General features: G+C 45.6%; 1 protein-coding gene across 4 annotated transcripts in view; it reads right to left on the bottom strand.

Moving 5' to 3' along the window:
- Positions 1 to 22528, bottom strand: part of SPAG9 (sperm associated antigen 9) — a 1654314-nt gene that overhangs the window by 812838 nt on the left and 818948 nt on the right. The gene's annotated exons all lie outside the window — the stretch shown is intronic.

Here is a 22528-nt window from a genome sequence, read left to right as displayed (position 1 = left end):
AGATATGTAAAGAAGGACACATCATCTTACTACTCAAGCCACACAAATCATCTCATCGTGAACAAAGAAACGTGTCATCAGCGAACATCACAACCGTTCCTATACCTGGTGGTATAGCTTGGGACAGAACTGAATATGACATTTTTGGTCCGACGGAGATGTTGAAGATTGCTCACCAGTTCAAGATTTCCTTGAATGACTTTGTTTCATCTAGTACCTTTTCTGATGATTAGGACTTTGAGACTGTTAATAATATGATGTCAGACACATATCTTCACCCAAATCGTCTCTATGTCGCGCGACATAGAGACGATTTGGGTGAAGATATGTGATAGCAGTAATCATGCTGTTCAACTTATCATGGTTGTAAATCCGACCTCGTGTCTTACATTGGCCCGCTTTCGAGTGTTCGTATTCTGAACCCGACTATAACTTACACGCATTTATCCGTCGAATAATATATAACTAGCTTACTTGCTGGGACGCCTTCTTACCATTGTGACAGTTGCCACAGACCGGAAGATTTTCCCCATTTCCACAACGTGCTACATTCTTCACCCTGCCATACTTATACATCTTGGATACTAAGCTTCATTTCGAAAATTACGGTTGGTTCTGCCTTAATTTGATGCCGCGCACACATCCCAGGTTGCCTTACTTATGCCTTGAAAAAGTCCTTGTGTAGGACGAAACACGTGTTGGTGATCTCTATTTTATTGCTGGGAATATCTGTTTTTATGAAAATTGAAAGAATAAAGATTGAAGAAAACGAAATAAGTGGACTATATTTTGAAACCCCCTGTGTTGACAACATTTATTTGAATACTACTCTGTCATCAGTTTCCCTTTCGAATGCTCTATAATTAGTAGAGCTTGATATATTGGAGCTAAGCAGGGCTTATAACTTATGCCCTAATTGTTAGCATTACTTGTCTACAGGAGTGCTGTCAATAGTTTCTCAAAATTTTGTTTGAATGTATGTGTCACACTTTTGTGTGCACTAACGGCACCTCTAGGTGGTAGGTGCCCTGAGTTTCTTTAGCACCCTTTTATGATTACTTTTCTTATAAGACATATACTATTTGATATGTACTGAATGTGGAGATATTAAGATTGTTCTGTAGAGTGTGTGCGGACGTTTCCCTTTGGGAACACTACCACCTGTTTCTTGCGCATACCTACACCTACTACTGATAGCAGTAACACCTCAGGGGGGAGGTCGACGTACATACTATTTTGCTTCACAACAGAACAGATCCAGATTGGAAAACATGATTAGTCTGGCCCAGAGACACAAACAACTGTCAAGATAGATTCCTGAATAAAACACAAGGGTTCACATTCACTTGGCCAGACCCAAGATATGTTCAGAGACAGCATCCAGGAATAGTAACAACATACAGTGTAGGGAAACTGTGCCTTGAATGGTTAGGAATATGCTACTTACCAGTATGCATCTGTTCTTGGCCTGTAAGGCTGCTGACATTCATATCTGTGCATAGATCGCCGCCTAATGTTGGGTCCGGATGATTGCACTTTGTTGTCCTGGAAGAGTCTTTGAAGTATCACAAGACAGGTGACTCCTCCCCTGGACTACAGTGCGCATGGGCATCCTCTCCATCCTCAGATTGTTTTTCGCCATGTGGCAGAGATGGAGATAGTAAAGTAAGAGATGGCCATGCAAAAGATAATACTGCAGCTGTGACAGGCACCGGGGAGGAGGGCAGGCGATATGAATGTCAGCAGCCCTACATGCCAAGAACAGATGGATACTGGTAAGTAGCATATTCCGTCCGAGGCATGTGGGCTGCTGAATTCATATCTGTGCATAGACTGTATAGCAGTATCTCCTCTAGCGGTGGTTACCTGTGCCAGCTGCAGCAGTTTGAAAAAGAGTTTTTAGGACAGCTTGGCCTACAGCAGCTTGCTGCTTTGCTTGCACGTCTACAAAGTAGTGTTTTGTGAAAGTGTGTATGGTAGTCCATGTGGCTGCCCTACATATGTCTTCAAGAGGAATATTCCCTAGGAAAGCCATGGATGCCCCCATTTTTCTTGTAGAGTGTGCTCTTGGGGTGACGGTTAAAGTGCGTTTGGCTTTTTGATAGCATATTTGAATGCATTTAACTATCCATCTGGCTATTCCTGACTTTGATATTGGATTCCCTTTAAAGTTGTGGTGGAAAAGCAACAAATAATTGCTTTGTCTTTCTAAATGATTGTGTTCTGTCCACACAGTAAAGCAGAGCTCTCTTGACATCCAGTGTGTGTAGGCCTCTTTCAGCTACTGATTGTGGATTTTCAAAGAACACTGGAAGTTCTATTGACTGATTAATATGGAAATTTGATACAACTTTTGGCATAAACTTAGGGTTTGTTATAAGAACTACCCTGTTAGTGTGTACTTGCATGAAAGGTTCTTGAATTGTTAGTGCTTGTAATTCGCTAACTCGCCTGAGTGAGGTAATGGCAATCAAGAAAGCCACCTTCCACGTTATGAATTGCAGTTCGCATGAGTGTAGAGGTTCGATAGGAGGTCCCATAAGTCTGGTAAGTACTATATTTAAATTCCAGACTGGGGAAGGAGGGTGTCTTGGAGGAATCACCCTTTTAAGACCCTCCATAAAAGCCTTGATTGCTGGTACTCTAAACAGTGAAAGGTATTGCCTGTTATAAGGTATGCTGCTATAACAGCTAGGTGTAGCCTTATTGAAGAGTATGCTAGGTTGCATCTTTGAAGATGCAGCAGGTAACATATAATGTTTTGTATGGAAGCATCTAATGGGTTGATTTGGTTATTGTTGCAGTAAATAACAAATCTATTCCATTTAGCTGCATAGCATGCTCTAGTAGTTGGCCGTCTTGCCTCCTTGATAATGTTCATGCAATCAGGAGGCAAGTTAAGGCATCCGAACTCTAAGACTTCAGGAGCCAGATCGCTAGGTTCATCTGATTGGGATCTGGGTGCCTGATTTCTCTATGGTTCTGAGTTAGAAGATGGGGTGCCAGGCACAGCCTTTGATGAGGAACTGCTGAAAGCTCCAGGAACGTTGTGTGCCATGGTTGTCTCGCCCATGTGGGAGCAACTAGGATTAGCAAGAGTGACTGTTGCCGCAGTTTGTGTGCCACCAGCGGAATCAGGGGTGCTGGGGGAAAAGCGTACGCAAATCTGCCTGACCAGTTCATCCATATCGCATTTCCCTGTGACAATGGATGTGGGAACCTTGCGGCAAAGTACTGGCATTTCGAGTTTTCTTTTGTGGCAAACAGGTCTATTTCTGGGTTACTCCACTCTTTGAAGAATGGCTGGAAAACCTGGGGGTGAATCTCCCATTCGTGTAGTTGTTGGCTGTGCCTGCTGAGCAGGTCTGCTATCTGATTGTCTTTCCCTGGAAGGTGTTCTGCTAGGAGAAAGATGTCTTTTGAAATTGCCCACTTCCATTTGCTTTGTGCCAAGTGGGACAGCTGTGGTGAGTGTGTTCCTCCCTGTTTCAGGATATAGTACATTGCGGTCATGTTGTCCGTCCGGATCAACACAGTCTTGCTGTACAAGTATTTCTGGAATGCTTTCAGGGCTAGGAATATCGCTAACAATTCTAGTTGGTTGATATGCAGTTTCTTTTGCTTCGTTGTCCAGAGCCCTTCTACTGTGTAGTGAAGGAGGTGGGCTCCCCAGCCTGTCAGTGATGCGTCCGCTGTTAGTACTAGTTGTGGAACCAGCTCTTGGAACAGTCGCCCCTTGGAAAGGTTTTGTGGGTTCCACCACTGCAGAAAGTTGTGAGAGCAACTGTCCACCAACACTAGGTCTTTTAGTTGTCCTTGAGCCTGGTTCCATTGCCGTGCTAGGCATTCCTGCAATGAACGCATTTGAAGTCTGGCATGGGTGACAATGAATATGCAGGAGGTCATCATGCCTATGAGCTGCATGAAGACTCGAGCTGGCAGAGAGTGTTGTGGCTGAAATTTGCGAATGAGCATCTGCATGCTGGCTATCCTCGCTGGATTTGGGTATGCCTTTGCCACTGAGGTATCTATAGTGGCTCCCAGATATTGTTGTATGTGGGATGGTTGCAGATGCGATTTTGGGTAGTTTATCGAGAAGCCTAGGCTGTGTAGCCTGTAGCTGTGGAGTGTTTGGGACGTGTTTTCTGCACATTGTTGGTACGATTTTGTTAGTATTAGCCAATCGTCCAGGTATGGGAACACATGAATGTGTTGTCTCCTGAGATGTGCTGCTACTGTCGCTAAGCATTTTGTAAACACTCTTGGGCAGGACGGCCTCGGCCATTATGCATGGAGCTAATAAGGGCCTAGCCAGATTGCATGGGATCTTAAGGCTTAGAACCAATGGGTTGTGGTCGCTTTCTGGGCGAACCACAACTTCCATATCGACCATGAGTGACCAGTATTCCATTTTAACCAGGATATAGTCTAGTCTACTTTTGCTAACCCCATTATCAAAGGTGGGATAGCCAGCCTTGTCGGAGGGTGAGCGCCCGTTTGCCGCTCTCAGACCCCACTCCAAACACAAAACTGACCAATGAAGAGCGGCCTTGGTCCCCTTCTTGATATTATACAGGGTCAGCTTCGGGATATTCCACACTGCATCTTCCTCGGACCCCAAGTTCTCCTCTTCGCTGAACAGGGGTTCGAAGGTACAGTTTAGGTCCCCTGCAACAAGAATTAATTTGTCTCTCCCAATTAAATCAAGGTAGGAGTCCAGTTCATTAACAATAACCGGGGAGGCCTCGGGCATAGATATTAATGACTACTATGTCCTGATGATTTTTCTTTCGCAATTTAATTCCTAGAAGATCTAGATTATCCACTACAATTTCTGTTGGATTATAACCAATAGACTGCCTAACCCAAATCACTAGGCCCCCTGAAGCTCTACTTTTGGGACCCTGAATCGCTGGTTTGTAAAAATTTAAAAACCCTACCCGATATATTGGATCGGTAGCCCAACTCTCTTGAAAGATTAGAATATCAAAGGTATCAATAAAATCTATCCAATCCTCAGAGCCTACACGCCCCTTTAACCCTGAGATGTTCCATGAGGCCATTTTAAACGGCACAACCTGACTGACGGGTGCAACTTGATCCGGAACACACTGTTCCGGACTTGTATTCCTATCAATGCTCGAAAGACAAGCAACCGGCCAGATACCATCTACATGACTTGCTAAGGCTATAACTGACCCCTTCTCAAGGTTTCCTCCCTCCATATTCGCAGCCACATTGCCTACTCCATCACCCCTCCTAACATAATTGTCACATTCACTCCCTCTGTCACGTACAGAATAGAGTCAGTCAATACCCTCCAAACCAGATAGAGGTTCAAAACGATTAAACAAGCGGGGATAGAAAGGGGAATGTGGGAACCCAACCAATTGGGAACTCCCAACAAAGCTGTTCGGCATCACAGGGTTGGCAAAGGGCACACTATATGTTTTGGGATAAAAATAGCCAAGACCCAGGGACTGCACATCACCCACCCTCCCAAACCTTGCTTCTCTGCGAATGTAGTCCACCACCCAAGGATCTCTAAAATTTATAACAATACAATCCCCTTCTAAATCCTTTACACCATGTCCCACCCAGTCAACTCTTCTCACATTCAATATGTCTGTAACAGAGGACGGTGGAAGGGGACGATTTTTATTTAACCAAAAAACAACTTTGTTTTTAAGATCCCCGTAAGCTTCGATTTGACCCTCCCTACAGGGTGAGACACCTGTTAGGACAATCATATATGGGGTAGCTTCAATGGGTAGGTCTGTGCGAGGGGGTCCTCGTTTATTAGCCTTCAATGGTGGAGGGACTGGATTAGAAATTACACTCCCCACTGCTCTTGAACTTATTTTAGAATTCGTAGAAGGTATGGAACCACCCCTCCCTTGGTCCTGGGAACAAATTATAGGTGTTGATATGGAGTTACTTTGTGGGGCCAGTTGATTGGATTTAAAACTGGCCTTCTTAGGTTTTGAAGCCTGTAGACATGGTGCCGGTGCAGGGGTAATAACATTAAGAGGGTTCCTGTCCCCAAGACTGGTACTAACAGAGTTATTTATAGTTGGCCGAGTATTGGCTGACTTACCAGAAGCTATGACGGACTGCTTACTGGTAACAGCCACTCCCTGAGTTTTGGGCATAATAGAGTTAACAGAATTAGACAAAACCACTTGGTCATTAACTAACTTTTTTAACAAACCAGTGTTAGTATTAACAAGGTTCTCAAGGGTGTCCAACTTTGAGTGCATAAGTCTAGTTCTTTCCAATAGGGGCAGCATAAGTGTTTTAAATAGTACTTCCATTTTACCAAGTAGGACCTCATCACCACTACAACTCGCGGGATAGGAGTCCGAAGATCCAGGTTGTGCTTGCGAGGAGGGTAGGGGATCCCTAACAAGCAGAAGGGACTGTGAGCAGGTATCGGCTTCAGGAGTAATTGGTGGCTGGGGAGAACTAATTGTTTTGGATAGTTTTGAGATACCTCCCCTCTGGCAATCCTTACTTCGTATTCTTCGTTTTCTTTTACCGGGTAAATTCATAGGCGAATCCCCGAATGACGAAGAATCTAATTGGGATTGACTTACCAAGTATACACTCCCCCCCCCCTCCACGCTCCTAGATGACTCACTAGAACTCATATCACTGTCGGAGGGAATCAAAGACAAACCCTCCGCCTCACAGTGTATATCCACCAATACGGGAACCAGAGATGGAATAGTGCATGGTGCCGAATCTTTAGGACTAGGCGCCATGGCAAGGGGCCCTAACGAAGATCGTTTCCCACTAATCAGATCAAATGAGAGCCTTTTTTCAGCAAATGCTATCTCCTTCTCCAAAATTCCTGTCGCCTTAATAATGAATATTCAAGGGGCCAGTAACCACCCCCTTGGTAGTCTGTAATTGAACAGAGCGTTCCTTACCGGAGCGCAAAGGCATGATAACAACAACTAGTAGCAGGAAAAGGGGGAACAGATTCTTTATAGATCACAATAACTCACTTTATATAGGGATAGAGCCAGGGGGGGTGGCCCAACCCAACCTCGCACGACCGCGGACGGCCGCAGACGGCCCCCTCCTTGTCCCGGGGTTCTCCCGCGCAGCGGGAAGGAAGACTTGTTGATATAGGGAAATTGGATGGTGGGGGCGGGGCAAGCAGGGAGAGCGGCCCAGGTGACTCATGTCAAGCTAGCAGGGACTCCTGGGAGATGGAGTCCCTGGTCCCACCGCTCGCAGCCCTGCAGCTTCACTACACACCCCACAACAGTCTCCAAGGACCCGACCCTTCCTTTGGTCCAAATGCAACAAGGAGCGTGCACAACGAAGCGGGACCCGCGAAGCGGGTCCGGCGAGAGGCAGCGCTACAAGGAGAACACACAGGCAGCAACAAAGGACCAGTCCCGGCAGGTAGGCAGAATTGAAGTCCCACACAGGATTAGAAGTCAGAGGTTTTTATCAGAGTTGGTGGGGGCAGGGCAAGCAGGGAGAGCGGCCCAGGTGACTCGTGTCAGGCTAGCAGGGACTCCTGGGAGATGGAGTCCCTGGTCCCACCGCTCGCAGCCCTGCTGCTTCACTACACACCCCACAGCAGTCTCCAAGGACCCGACCCTTCCTTTGGTCCAAATGCAACTATGAGCGTGCACAACGAAGCGGGACCCGCGAAGCAGGTCCGGCGAGAGGCAGCGCTACAAGGAGAACACACAGGCAGCAACAAAGGACCAGTCCCGGCAGGTAGGCAGAATTGGAGTCCCACATATCAGATCACTGAATGTATAATTTTTGGAGTTCCCAGACTACAGATAAAATTAAAAGCCTCTTTATAATTAAAAAGCCTGTTAGATAAAAATAGGGGCTTTAAAATTGATTTGCGGATATCCCTATAAAAGCTACAAAACAAGATAAAATGCAAGATGGATTGTGTTGTTTTTACATCACACAGACAATTTGGTAGTTTATGGCCCCACTTTCCATTTTTGGAAATGCAAATAAGTAGTGTAATGTCCCCGGCCTTAGTCTGGTAACGGGTGGGGCCGCGTCGGCCGTTGGACGTGCGCAGCACCAGGGAGGTAGCGTGTAAAACGTCCAACGGCCGACAGAAGCACTTAATGGGTAATGGCAACCTTTTTCCTTTCGTTTTCCATAACATTTAGTTATTTAAGCTTCAGGTCGCTTTTACCGAGCTCTACGATGGACGTAGGGTTCCTTTTATCAAATTCTACTTTACAGCGTGTAAGCAGATTGGAGATGTGCTCCAACCATGGTATTTTCCGGCTACAATCTAGGGTTAGGCAATCCATTATTATGTCTTGAGTGAATTTTGTTTCCTCTTTTGCCCATATCCCTCTCCAGAATGTCAGTCCAGCCATGTTTATCGTATCACTAAGATATAGGACCGACAATTCTTTGTGGACTATATAGTTAGCTGTAGCCTTGGGACTGCCAACAATCTTTTAAAGAAGTTATTTTCTTGGGTTTGTAGGGAGGCCATTTTGACTCTTCTCCAGATAGCAGCACCATAGCAGACCCCTGGCACACATTTGCTCCGGTATAAGGTTAAAACTTCATGGATGGGTTTATTAATTAATTTTGTGGAAAATCTAATAATGGATTTCGTAATTCTTAAGTATTTCATGTTGGATGATTCAATATGAGTGTTCCATAAGACATTTCTATTAAAAAAGCATCCCCAAATATGAAAAAGATGAGACTCTATTTATAACAGTCCCGCCCACATGATATTGTCTAGTTTTGAATCTGATACTCCTGCATGTCATGACAAATGTTTTCTTTAGGTTTAATTGTAGATCTATTTCGGTCATGTGTAATGCAAAATTATCTGTTAGGAGCTGCAGCCCATTAGCTGTATTAGAAATTAGGACAGCGTCGTCTGCATATAATAATACTGGCGAGGACGTTTTCCAACTTTCTTTAAGTGTTTGCCATAATTTTTGGTGATTGACTAGGTCGAAGGCAATTGTTAGATCAACAAAACATAAGTGAAGTGTCCCGTCCTTTGCTAATGTATACTTTCCTATTAATAATTCTAAGTTTAGACATTATTCGACCATCCTGATACCTCTTCTGAAGCCATTTTGTACCTCTGTCAAAATATTTTGCTCATTGACCCATCTTTCGAGTCTTTCTAACATTATACGACCCACAACTTTGGAGGTAGAATCAAGAAGAGACCAGGGGTAACAATTAGCTTTGCCTCTGTTTCCTTTTTAAAAATAGGAACAATAATACATTCAACCCAGGTGGCCGGTAAAACACACTTAAGGGTGGCGTTAAAAATGTTCAATAAAATGGGTATCGAAAAGTCCATGTTATGTTTAAAAACATGAATAGGGACCACATCCGCGCCTGCGGCTTTGTCATTGCCACATTTTGTAGTGCCAATCGAATTTCTTCTGCCGTTATTGTGGGGTTCCAACTGATTCTACTATGATAAAGTTGCCCCTATTGCCTTCGTCAATTTTCCGGGCGTCTAAGTTGAAGTTACTCTTGTAGTGGGTTACCCAGTCTTCCGGGGTCACCACAGTTTAAATTTTTACTGCATTCTTCTCACTAAAATAAGGATGATTGATAGTTTTCCAAAAGCGGGCCTGATCATTCAATTCTGCAGCTTGGATTAATTTCTCCCATGCCCCCTCACATATCTCCCTTTTCCTTTCTTTCACAGCTTTTTTTATAGTCTTTCTTCACAATTGCTAATCTTGTCACTATCCCTAGGTTTTCGTTTTAGTGCAGTTTTAAGTTCCCCATTCAGCCTGGAACATTTGTGGTTAAACCATCTAGGGTTTAAGTCACACATTTTCTTTCTCCTTTTGGTTGTTAATTCACCAGTAATAATGGTGGTGATATTACAAAAAGCACTTATATTTGCCCGGTCAGGGGATAAACCATCCATACAGATGTCTATTTCATTTTTAGTTTTCCCAACAAGGTTTTCCATAAATATGGCTGGATTCACTCCTGTCCACTTTATTGAAATACCATTATTACCTTGTGCATTGATTTCTGCGTCCATAGTGTTCCCCCGTGCTTTTGGTGTTAAATTTAATCTCAATTACAGAATTAAGGGGTTATGATCACTAAGGAGGCTTATATTGACTTGTATTTTTTCTACCAATTCACAACATTTAGGCGAGACTATAAAATGGTCTATGTTTGAAGATGACCTTCTCCCTACAAAGGTATGGGTGGTTATTTCTCCATCTAAGCTGGTGGTTTCTAAAACAGCTAAATCGTACTTATGTACAGCATTATTGACTGCCTCCCCATACATATCATGTGTGAAGTGGGAGATCCTGTCTCCGTAATCATCACAATACTCACAAGGATCTCCAGATTCATAGGCGCACTTAACACAATTAAAATCACCTGCCCAAACTAGGATAAAATCCCCATCAACGGCCTTGAGGAAGTTATCCAAATCATATTCAAGTGCTCTGATATCCATTCTCCTTGTTTTATCAAAAACATTGTTATAAAAATTAATTAGGACTATGTCCTATTTACCTTTTGAATGAAAGTACAAAAACTGATAATGATGTGATGAAGTGTGTATCCTTTAGGGTCAGGGGTAAGGTGACTGATTAGTGTGACTAGGCCCCCTTTTGCTCTGCCCGTCCTAGAAGGGCTAGCATTCGGGCATATACTTTGGTAGCCGTTGACAAAAAAGGCTCAGAGCACCAGGTTTCTTAAATTAGTACAACATCACACCCCTCTACTGTTTTCAGCCAATCCTCATCCTTAATCTTGTTTTTGATCCCAGCCATGTTCCATGTTATGATATTTAAAAACTCAGTAGGGTATGTGGTCGGACCATCTATCATCGGGCCACTGGTAGGTGGATGTTCATCACCCCCGGTGCGGGGCTCATCGAAAGCCTGTGAACTGGATGGTGCAATCGGGTCAACACCCTCAATACCAGTAGTCAACCTAATCTCTAGGGTGGCGTCCCCCACACCACACAAATGCTCCTTCGTAACACCATCCTCAACATGTGTTATCAAGTGAACAACTAGAAGCCCACTATTTGCAATGTGCCTTAAATTCGGGGACTCATTTGCAGCCCAGTCACCCATGTGTCAGTCTATCCCATTACATCTTTTCAATGGTAAGTACCTGTTGTACAAGGGCACCTTTAACATAGAGTTGTAGAAGGTATGTGTGATATTCTTGACATAATTTGGCCTATAGAAAAAACCCAATGGGACGGCCGTTATATTATCAGAGTAGTAACTATTTTCGTCATTGTTGAAAATATTCAGCAAGTTGCCCACCAGTTTACGGTTTTGAAAATTTATAACCACACAATCTACAGGGCATGACTTTCTAGATTGACCCACCCAATGGACTCTCCGCAACATAATAATGTCTTGATGTAAAAAAATGTGCCCCAACATTAGACTTGGCAGATAGCCAATGAACCACCTGGTTTTTCACTGACTCATATGATTCCCTCTGATTTACAGCTAATTTCGGAACATTATTTAAAATAATAACATATGGGGTTGCCTGGGGCGGAAGATTCAGTGTCCCTTTGTTATTATTTTCTTCTTCAGCTGGTCTATTGCTTCTCGGGGTGTGCAGAGTTGTGGGGACTCTTGTAGGGTTGGAGATATCGTCTTTATCAATCCTTGGCCCTGGAATTTGTTGTGAGGTCAAGTCGTCCTTCGGTGATTCTCCAGTATTTAATGACTCTCTCTGCGTATCTGGTTGGTGGGCGGAGCGGTTTTTCCTCTCCCACTCAGTTCGGTTTTGGGCTGGCATAGAGGGGCAGAGTGTCCTGCTTGTAGGGTTATGCGGTGATGTATCAATAACGAAGTCTGTTAAAAAATCCATATCTTTCTGCAAAAGCTTAATTTCGGACATAAGACGTCTTTCAATACTGTCCATCTTACCATGCAATTTCTTAAATAAGGCCTCGAAGTCGTGTGGCTTCTGATTGACGAGGTTACATTCCCCTTTATTCGAGCAAGTGCTAGCTCCTCCCTTTCTTTGATTGGGTTTTAATTTGGTCTTTGGTGTGGGCTAAGATGAATGCCTCTCCTCTATGGCTGATAACATTTGGAATTGGTTGTTTCTTTTTTTTTGCCGGAGGGGATGTCGGAGATGAGTAATTTGTTAATACCAAAATCTCTAGGGATGAATTTAGAACGCACGGGTTAGAAAGTCTATGGGCTTTCGGTATGTTTGTGGTATTAATGTCATTTATTACCATGCTCTCTGGCTCCTTGCCCATCCCATACGTGTTACTCTCCACAATTTGAGGTACGGCCCCACCTACTGGCACACTCTCTCTTAAAGCAGCATCGAGTGCAGTTTTTGTTGCTTCTAGTTGTACCTCTACATGCACAATTTCATTGTTAATAATGCCCACAGCTTTTTTTAGGTACTTCGTTCTGGGAGCGTTCTTTGTAAGCAATTTCCTCTTACGATGGTAATTTCCTTTTACCCATAGTTTTATCTGTACCGCAGATTAAAGCAGCGCTGGTAACTCTTACCAGATGTGTCGTTTTCCACACGGGGGGCTGGGTGTGGCCCTGCCTTGCTCGTTCGGTCTTGGACGGGCCCGCCTTTGGCCCGGGCACGACTGCTCGCGTCCAGCGCTGCGAGAGCTCCCACCTTCTCTTAAGCGCCTCCTGGTGCATTCAAAATCCAACAGCGCCGAGCGCGCTGCTAGGGCTCCTGGGATGTTGTTTCCTCACAGGGTTCAGCGATTAATGTCTTTCCAAATAGTCACATAAGTACAAATGTCACAGCAAGTAGCCTTTCAGAGCAGTGGTAAATGGCGTGGAGTACAAACCCTAGTGCGGCTGGACATTTTGTTGCCGGGTAACCAAGTAATCTCTTCCAATACCATACTGGACCGATTTCTTCCGGGGCAAAATTAGTACTGTCAAAATATAGTGCGTGAAAACCTTTTGCCTGTAATTAACTGAGTCAATAATCAACAATTAGACAGAGAACAAAAGGGAAAAATCAGGGGGAAATTAAAGTAAGAGCGAAAGTTAGTACGGGCTATGATAGAAGAAGAAACACATTAGCGACGGCAGGCGGAGGGCCAAATTACATTCTTGCGCATGATTCCAAGTTTAATAATAAGGCAATGGTTAGCGCAATTAATGCTGCATGGATCATAAGCAATTTGAAAAAAACAATCACTCATTTAGCGTGTGATTACAAATTAAACACAATCACTCAACAATAGTCGGCTCGTGTTCAAGTGAGTGCTCAAGAATATCTATCAATGTTGCATGTTAGTGAGGTGGACTCAACAAGTGGTGTTCGTGGATTGTGAATCCTGTTGTAGTGCCTGATGGAGTAGTAATGGTTACCTTGTGTCAAGAGCAGGTAACAGAGCAGCGCGGAAGGTTGTCGGATACTCCAACGTGACCCGGACCTGGTGATTGAGAAGAGAACTTTGAGCAATTGCGGCAGCATGGACTAAACATGTGGGTGTGAGTGGAAGGGGATATCTGTGTGGGGTGCTTACATAGTTTGTGGTGTGAAGTGGATATATCAGTTCAATAGTAGGAGTAATGTATCCCAGTATTGGTAGGTATAGGGTAATGGAGCGGCAGAGGTCTGGATGGGCGGCGAATTGGATGATTAAGCTGTCTGAGTCAACGGCGGTGGATAGTCCCTAAAACATGAGTGGAAAGGAACAAGGAAAGGAACAAGGTCAGGTCGGGCCGGTATGGCAAGTGGTATCAGGACATTAGGCGAGTCACCATGCCATGTACAATTGTTTTGCGACTGCATTTGTGGCCGCCAAACTCTCGCAGATTACCACCTATTTCAAGTAGGTGGTAAACCACTTGCAAACGGGAAGGGCTCCCCAGGGGATCCTTTTCCCTTTGTGAGTATGTGAGAAAATATTTTTAAGAGCAGGCAGTGGTCCCAGGGCCTGCCCTTAAAAAAATTAAACTGAAAGGTTTAATTTTCCTTTTTTAAATGCATCCCGTTTTCCTTTAAGGAAAACGGGCTGCATTAAAAAAAAAGACTTATTTAAAAGCAGTCCCAGACATGGTGGTCTACCATCCCTGAGAGTGCTAACCATTCCTAATGGGGTCGCAAATTGCACCTGCCTCATTAATATTCATGAGGCATGTAATTTGCGACACCATTAGGAGACACTGTTCTACATCCAAATTTGCAAGTCGCAAATGTGTTGCAATTTGCAAGTCGCAAAATGGTGGTTCGTACATCTGGCCCTATGTACTCTATACTTGGATAATTTGAAGAGTTAGGGATTTAGTGGGAGAAAGAACATATCATGATGCTCCAGTAGAGGGAGCAGCTGTATCCTAGAGTTCTATTTTATAAACAGAAAGAAAAGGTAATAAAGGAGCTCTACAACCAAGATAAAAGAAAGGTCAAGAGAACAACTGGAGGCATGAATCATAAATCTTAGTTCTGATCAATGTAGAAATCAGGTACTGGCCCATTGTCTTTAAGCAAACATGCGTTATTTCACTGTTCACCTGTCTCAATAAGCAAATGGTTAAAAGGGCTAAAAGGTCCAGTGCATTCCACCCTTCTAGCCTTTTTTTAAATGTGTACATTTTAATTTATTTTTTGGGACGAAAAACGATGCACAGTAGTCTAAATCATGAAGTGAAATAATGATATATCTACTTGCTCTACCTCCAAATGGAATAACAAACTGCATGCACATTTTGCAACTTGGATCTAGTTTGCTCTTCATTAATAAATACAGATATCTCACAGTCACAACTCACTTCCATATCTTGCCTTATTTTAGTTACCTGCATGGGCAACCTCACATTTACTTGGGTTAATTGTGCTACATTTTGAGCAACTTGGATTTTGTGGATTGCTAACCTCTTTGTCTTCTCCATCTCCATAATGGATAAGGTATTCCCACAATGTGTGGTTACAGCAAACCTTGAAACACATCCATTTATTCACTTCTTTAGAGGAGTAATTAATATCTTAAATCTTATGATTCCAGTGGAATGTTTTCCAAAATCTCAAGTATCCCATTTACCCAAAGTCTATTTTGAAATAATACATCTGCGACTAATTACACCAAATCCAAGTCCAAGCCTATTTTACACATCTCTTATGTTGTATTGTATCAACATGCAAAGACAACTTGAGCCAGTACATTTCATATTTCGACATTTTTCTAACAAAATGTGATTTGTTTGATCTAAACATAAATATTCACAGGAAACATTTCTCTTGATACTTTTCCCACTGTTTCTGCGTTCATTTTTCGTGGGTAAAGAAGTCACATTTATTGAACACTAATCCTTTCGGTTTTTAACTTTTTTTTTCAAAAACATAATCACATTTTTTCTAGTTTGATCGTCCGGGCCATCACCAATCAACAGTAAGTTCTCAAACATACTTCCTAGTGGCTATTCTGATACTATTCTTCCTTCCTCAGAAAACTCCAGAATGCATGTCCACTGGTCCAACTAATTCATATATGTTCTAAGGTTTGTAATTTCCTTTACTTTCTGAAACCCAATTTCGTCTCACATTCTCCTGCTAAATTTAACGTTTATTAAATTTGTATAAAATGTATGGACTTAAACGGTGGGTAGATCATTTGGTATTGAACTAGGGTTAAAATGTTTTTGCTTTTTTTTATTTTTATCTTATTGGTAGGTATACTCAACACATAAGAAATATTTATTATACATAAAAAATAAAGAGCAGGCATTGGCACAGTTACTCTAACTGCATCAACATTTCAAATGAAACATACAATATATGTTTGGTAGCAGACTTTCTATATAGCCAAATAAGTGTTTTAGGAAACCAATGGAAGTGGAACTAGTACCCAGACATGGGGACAATGATAAGAGTACAGCAATTGACAGGATCACTCTGGGTTAGTGTTAGGTGGTTATTATCATTGATGTGCCATTAAGAACTGTTACAGTAGCTGTCATTTTAAATTTTGTCTGGGGTATCTCTTATGTGTCCACTGGACCTTCTCATCTAGAATCTTGACTTTGCAATTGGATGTGCCCCTCCTTCATCAGAATAGAAATATGTGAATTGTGCAATCTTGAACAATATTACATAAGGATTCAGGTTTTTGTATTATTCTCAAATCTTAGCTCTGTTTTTCCTAGAGCTTCTTGGCATCCAACACATTTTGCTCGATGTGTTTTATAATGATTAAAGCACTCTCGAGATTTGTAAGGGCCTGGCTCTGCATATGCTATACCAAAATGAGCTATAGTGTGCATGAGTCCAGTGGAACCACAAAGGTAGTCAGAGGTCAAAGTAGATAGCACAATACTCTCTATTTGTGATAGTGTGGGCGAGCAGTAAGGCTTTATCAGAGGGAAGTGTTAAGGCAGAAAACGATGTCACACACTCAAAGACTACACTCAGACCAATTTTTTGTATTAAAAATATTATTACGTTATTTTATTTCTAAAACCAAACCAGGTCTGCTGCAGGGAAGAGAAATAAATGCTTTGCAAACTCTTAAGGCAATGTTTTACGGTTGAATGCAGGTACAAATGCAGTTGACTGAATTACAGGTAGGTCAATGTTTCTAAATTACTTTCCAGTTACTTTACAGACTACTTTGTACTTTACTTTTTAGATTACTTTTTGAGTTACTTTTTCTAACTGTGTGTGATATGCCCAGATATCACACTGGGACATTTCCTAGAGAAAGGGAAAGTAAAGCAGTTTTTGTACATATGCAGTTTTTCAGTGTTTCCTACAAACCAACGCCACACCTAAAACAATTTTCAAGGAAAAAGTCAATGTATTCGTATGGAGAAAAATGAAGTTAACGGGTTATGGTTAAGTACAAGTTTGTGGAAGTTGGTATTCTGGGGTTAGAACCAGGATTCCCCCATGGTCAAGGATGCAATCTTGAAATACCCTGAGCGGCACTAGGGCGGCCGGGTGCAGAGCGCCTTTGCCCATTTTATCCAATGGGGATAGGGAGCCTCCAGTTGGTGGCTGCTCATGAGTAGGCCACAAGGTTCTGAGAGAAAAGCTCCTGGTGTTAGACTCAGGGCAAAGGGGGATCTGAGTTAGCATCCAAAGTACACCCACAGCGGCGCCGGGGCAGCTGGGTGCAGGGTGCTGTTTTGGCGTTGGATGCCCTGTTGTTTTCAAAGGGGATTCTACGGTTACACGGCAGGCCCGGGGATGCTGAGGCACTGCCAGTTGGGCCACCCAAAAACTGGGGTGCAGTGGTGCCTTTAGCCATCAGGTTTTTCTTACCAGCTCTGGCTGAGGTCTGGGGATCCTCCAGAAAGGGGCTGCTGGCTTTGCTTGGAGAGTCAAGGCAGGTCAGAGATCACCAGATCTCAGGCCAGGAGCAAATCCAATGCTCACTAGAGACAACAGCTTTAACTTGGAAGGCAGGGCAGGTCCTCTGGCTTCTTGAGATTGTTGGCTGTAAGACACACCAGGATTTCGCTGGGGCAAGTTCGAGTTGAGGAAAGGCTGGTAGGGCTGTGGCCAAGTCAGTGGGAGTCCTCCCCTTCTTAGTTTCAGCACAGCTTCTTCTGCTCTTCTTCTTCTCTTCTTCTTGTTGTTGATTCTTGTCTGAGGAGGCAAAGTTCATGGTTGCAGCTAAATACTACATTTAGGGGCATTACAGGTAGGTAAAGGTTGGGACCAATGGGTGCCTTCCATGGGGTGGGTACATGCCCTATTATGCCACCCTCCAGTGGGAGAGGGGTATATGCTTCACTCTCGTTGGCTGGGTCCTCCCATCTACAAAATGGGAGGGACAGAGTTGTGCTTCACCTCGCCTCCCCCACCTGGTTTTCCCACCGATTCTCCCTCCCGAAGTGAGGGTCAGAACCGGTGGAGGCCAGTTGCTGGAAGCAGGCAAGGCCTGGGGTATCTCACAAAGGCGGCAAGCCTGTGAAGCTTCCCGTCGTGGACCCTGCCAATCCTGGGGGAGGAGGCTTGGCACCTCGTCCCAGGGTGTGCATTGTTTCAGACCCTAAAGCAGCAGGCTCCCGACCCAGGGGTCCAGAAACCGGTCTGGTGGTGGCAGCTGGTGAGCAGCCACTCAGCCTGGACACTAGTGTTAGGTTGTTTTTCAAGGGGCATCTCTAAGAACCCCACTGCCGAAAGAGACCTTGCACAAACTCTGAGTGAAGACACCATTCATGATCCATCATGCACTGGCGGCTGAGTTCTTCCACCCTGGAGTTCAGGGAACCTGCCAGGTGTTGAACCACCAGAGACATGCTCTGATGTTCCAGCCATGTCCAAAGGCGAAGAACCTCCTGAAATAGGGTCCACGACCCCTCCCGCCCTGTTTGTTGCAGTACCACATGGCGGTGGTGTTGTCTGTGAACACCTGCACTACTCTTCCTTTGACAGAATGAAGGAATGCTTTCAATCCAAGATGGATAGCCCAGAGCTTCAAAAGGTTGAAATGGAGACAGGACTCTGCCGGAGACCAGAGACCCCTGATCTCTGCCTCGCCCAGGTGGACACCCCATCCCAGGAGTGACACATAAGTCACTATTGTGAACTCGAAAAGATTCCCCTGATGCTGCGCCCACTGGAACTTCAGGTTCCACTGCAGAGCCCACATAAGCCACCTGGCATGATTCACCAACAGGATGCATGAGGCCCAGCAACCTCAGGGTCATTCTCACCGAAATCCGCGATACCGTAGGTAACGCCTGTGGGCAGCCAGGACGGGGATATGGAAGTAGGCATCCTTCAAGTCTAACGCTACCATCCAGTCTTTGGGGTCGAGGGCAGACAGGACCTGAGCCAACGTGAGCATCTTGAACTTCTCCTCCCGGAGGAAGCGGTTGAGGGTACTGAGGTCCAAGATAGGACGCAGGCCTTTGTCCTTCTTGGGTAATAGAAAGTAGTGGGAGTAGCAACCATGAAAGACTTCTGGCACAGGGACCCTTTCGATCGCTCCCTTGGCCAAGAGAGCTGCACCTTCCTGTCGGAGAAGGGCTAAATGATCCTCCGACATGTGATAGAGGGATGGTGGCATGGAGGGATGGGTAGTCTCGAAGGAGAGGGAATAGCCCCTTCAGACTATCTGCAAAACACACCTGTTCGACATGATGTTTTGCCAGTAGGGGAGGTGATGGCGGGTCCTGCCACCCACTGGCAACTGGTGGCCCTGGAAGGTAAGACTAGAAGGGTTTGGTGGCTGCAGCAGAGGGGTTATAAGTGGACTGGCCCGCCCGATGGCCCCCAGACCCGCGCTGCAGGGTCCGACGTCCGCGACTACACAGAGGCTGGGTAGCTTGCACAGCCCTGTGGCCAGACTGGGTGGAACTTGATGGGCCAGCGCTTCCGTAGCTAGGAAGGGGGTGAAAGACAGACTGCGTAGGGCGAGAGGTGGCTGCGAAGCCCAAGGTTCTGGCTATAGCCCTAGAATCCTTGAAGCACTCGAGAGCGGAGTCCACCTTGTTGCCTAACAGACGACGCCCATCAATGGGCAAGTCCAAAAGAGTGGATTGGACATCTCCAGAGAAACCAGACGTCCGCAACCAGGCGTAGCGCTTCAAGGCTACTGACGTGGAAACCATTCTGCCTAGAGAGTCGGTGGTATCCAGCCCACACCGAATGGCAAACTTAGCTGCGCCTCGACCTTCCGCCACTGCGCGGGTGAGTATGGCTCAGACCTCCCCCGGGGACCGTGGCAGTACTTGCGCAACCATATTCCACACCGTATGGGAATAACGGCCCAAGAGGCAAGCGGTGTTCACCAACGGCAGCACTAAGTTGGCGGAAGAAAAGATCGCCTACCCAAGGTGGTCCAGCTTCTTGGATTCCCTATCTGGGAGAGCAGTAGGGAATGCGCCCTTAGAAGACAAGGTTTGGACCACCAAGCTCTCGGGGTAGGGTTTTAGGAGAGGAAAAGTGGGTCGCCCGGGCCAGGCAGTGGCGTCGGGCAATCATCCTGTCCAAAGGAGCCCCTGTGCTGGCCTTGGACCACGTGCCCAAAAAGATGTCCGTAAGGACTTCATTGAACGACAGAAGGGGCTCCGAAGAGGTTGTCGCTGGTTGAGCACTTCAGTCAGGAGATTAGTCCTAACCGCCACCGTAGGAAGCTCGAGTTTTAAGGCCTGAGTAGCACTACGCAACACCACTGCGTATGACGAACCCTCCTCCGTAGCCACGGTAGAGGGGGGAGAGGATTCCAAGGTCTGGGGAGGTATCCAAATCACTGGCATCACCCAGTTTCGCTAACCAGTCCTCAAGCTGCTCAGCTAAAGGGCCCCTAGACCCCTCCCAGTCCTCCTCACCCTCCTCTGGCTACCACTCAGGGTGATAGGGAATGCCATGGATGAACAGAGGTACAAAAATACCCTCCGGCATCGGTACAGATGTCTAGTGACGTCGGTCCGGCACCAGGTCCAAGGCGGGGGTGAGGCTGGGGTTGACGTCGGTTGGGGGCACAACCGGTCTTGGGGGCATCGTCACTGGAACCGACGCAGGGGAATGTACTGTGACGTCGACCGGCGCCAATCCAGATCCAGGCTTGGATCCACGAGTGCCCTCTGATGCCGGAGCCGCCGGCATCGAAGCCCCAGGGCCCCTAGACAAGTCCGTGGGGCCCGAAGACTCACCTTCAGTGTCGGGCTGCCCAAAAATGCTATGAAGAGCCTTGTAAAAGGCTCAAAGCTGGGCAGGGTATGCTCCGGGAAAAGGAGGGATGTGCGGAGCCGTCCCAGAAGCAGACTCAGATGATGGAGCTGGAGAGCAACTACGCTCCTGGTCCCATGACGCTTTCGCCGACGGACGGAGAGAAGGCGAAGAGCGACAATGCTGCTTTGCCTTCTTGTTCTTCAACCTACCCGAGGGGTGCGAAGTCTTCAATGACGAGTGATGGTGGTCCCAAGACTTTGCTCTCGACCGGGACCTCGAACGACGTGGAGCAGACTGCCGGGTCTCCAAGAGCTTTCGGGACCGTTCCTGCAAAAACATCAAATTCATTGCCCGGCAGTCGGAGCATGACTTCGGGTCGTTGTCGTGCTCCAGGCACCAGAGACACACGAGGTGCAGATCCCTAACAGACATCAACTTGTGACAGGAGTCACAAGGCTTGAAGCAGGTCCGACGATGGGACATCCCTTGTGCTACCAGGAGTCAAAGACTCACAAAAGACGTTGACAAAGGTCGAAAAAAGAGTTTAGTCAAAAAATTGCTGAGGGGTACGCTCTCTCCGGATCTGCGCTGGCTGGTGCAGAAAAATTAAGAACTGACGTCAGCCCGCAGTTGCGGCGTCTAAGTAGACACTGCGATGACATCTGGGCGACCACAACTCCGACAACAGATGCGGTGTCGATCGACGCGCAGGGATACTTCCAAAGAAAAATTCTCCGGATCCAGTCTGACGCCTGTGGCTAATTTTAAGGTAAGGAATCTATAACTAATTGTCTCTTTCAGATGGGTTAGTGATAATTTTACCTTAAGCCACTAACTGCTGACCGTGTTTATGTGCTCCCTTGAGAGATATTGAAGCAGATCTTACATTTTGCGGTTAGAGTGCTAAGAGAGCTTGCGAGATGGCAATATGCCGATGGTTGACATCCTGAGCTGGAACTCTTCCCTGCAGCATCTATCCTTTTACTCTCTTTTTTCCAGAGGAGGTGTGTCTCCGGTGGCCTGAGAGTTGGCACACTTGCATGCTGTGGTGATAACTAGGGAGTCTGGGGGTAACTGTCCTCTAATGTAAATAGGGTCAGATGGTGCGGGTTTGTATTTCTTATCTACCCTAGGAGCGACAACCTTAGCCCTAATAGGGTCTTTAAAAATGTACTCTGTATGCCTAAGCATACCTTTTCACATGGGCAGGTATGGAGTAGCCCTATGTGTGGTGGAAAGCATGTCAAAGAGGCAGTTACCCTTTAATGGCTCCTTATAAAGCTCCACATTGTGAAAAGCAGCCGATATAACCTCCTGGTAGGAGGCGGCATCTTCAGGAGGAGAAGGGCATGCAGGATGTCAGCAGGGGATCTGTTTCATAGCTGTCCCATACCCACCAGTGACTGACTGTGGAGACCCTTGTGATGAGTCATCTAGTGGCTCTCCTGGAAGAGATGATGGTGCAGGAGTGTGTGAAAGTGGTGGAAGTGGAGCTGAAGGTGGTGGTGGAGTTGGTACGGGAGGAGGAAGGTTGGCAGCTTTGTCCATAGTCTTCCTTTTCGGAGAAACTGGCATATCTAAAGCTTATTCAAAAGTAAGCTTCCTTTTAGGTGATGGAGGAGAAGAAGGTGTAGCCAGTATACATCCAGAATGAGCCTGGATATGGATTTTCTTCTGGCGCATGACCAGTTTCTCCTGCAACTTGTACAGGATTGATTCCACCTGGTTGTTGAAAACAAGCTTAGAGGACAGCTTGGTCTGATTCCAGTCAGAAGCTTTTGGCTTGGATGTAGACTGCGCACTCGGTGCCAAGGTGAAAGATGGCGGCTGTCGGCTTGGTATTCGAAGAACGACTCAATGCGGGTTGGTGGTCTCAGTACGAGGAAGCCGAAGTAGAGGGCTTCGACCTCTCATG

This window comes from Lissotriton vulgaris, chromosome 7 (assembly GCF_964263255.1).
Source record: "Lissotriton vulgaris chromosome 7, aLisVul1.2, whole genome shotgun sequence".
In the NCBI taxonomy this organism is placed as follows: domain Eukaryota; kingdom Metazoa; phylum Chordata; class Amphibia; order Caudata; family Salamandridae; genus Lissotriton; species Lissotriton vulgaris.
The sequence above is the reverse complement of the archived record's forward strand: the minus strand, read 5'-3'. Positions and strand labels throughout refer to the sequence as shown.